The sequence below is a fragment of the Sinocyclocheilus grahami genome, unplaced genomic scaffold, assembly GCF_001515645.1.
Source record: "Sinocyclocheilus grahami isolate Dianchi unplaced genomic scaffold, SAMN03320097.WGS_v1.1 scaffold799.1, whole genome shotgun sequence".
NCBI classification, from domain to species: Eukaryota; Metazoa; Chordata; class Actinopteri; order Cypriniformes; family Cyprinidae; genus Sinocyclocheilus; species Sinocyclocheilus grahami.
Genome location: NW_015505978.1, coordinates 101,475 through 102,392, shown reverse-complemented (window position 1 = coordinate 102,392; position 918 = coordinate 101,475).

The following is a 918-nucleotide window of genomic DNA, read 5'->3' as shown; positions in this document are numbered from 1 at the left end:
ATATATATATATATATATATATATATATATATATATATATATATATATAACAAAAAAGAACAAAAATAGTTTAAAGAAGTAAAAAAATGTCAAATTAATACTTAATATCTTGTAAAGACTATTCAAGTTCAGAAAAAAATATTGCCTATAGCCAACCCAATCTACAAACAAATGAAAACTCTCCCCACACCTTTCTGTTCCCATCTTTCCTCTTCTGCTGAGTGCTACAGTGTATCGTCCTCTTTGCATGACTGGTGGATTCTGCCCAGACATGGCCACATGCTCCCGGCCTTTTCAAGCGCTCAGCCTCCCTTATACTCCCCCCTCTGCCCCGCAGTCCTCCACCTGTTGGTGTCCTTTAGAAGCCAGGGCCTCTCCTATGCCTGCTGTCCAACCCAATCAGGGCTGTGACAGGGGAGAGCGAGCCTGTGAAATCACACCTCAGCTGTTCACACTCGCCTTGAGACACCCTACACCCACTGCTCCCCTTTTTACACCCAATTTCAATGGCTCCTTTAGGGAGAGAGAAGAGAAACCAGGAAACAACTGTGGGCAAGTGACTTCTGTACAGTAGTGGGTTAGTAGTCACAGCTGAAACAAGCTAGTGTTACTACTGTCTGGGATTTGATAAGCTAGCAGGTTTTAGGCTCAAGGCTGGAAAGATTTGTGATCAAGATGCTTCAGTTTACTTTGATAAATGGCAAACATTACAAGCACAGTTTTTCTGAGAATCAACAGTAATGTTTAAATGACAACAAATGTTTCTGGACTTTTATTTTGTAGCATTTTACATTACAATGATGTATAGCTAACAAAGCACTGGGATGATATTCTAACTTAATAAAAATATAGCCTTTACAGTGGGGCCCAAAAGTCTAAGACACCTACTGAAAATGTTCATAATAGTTTTTTTGTTTG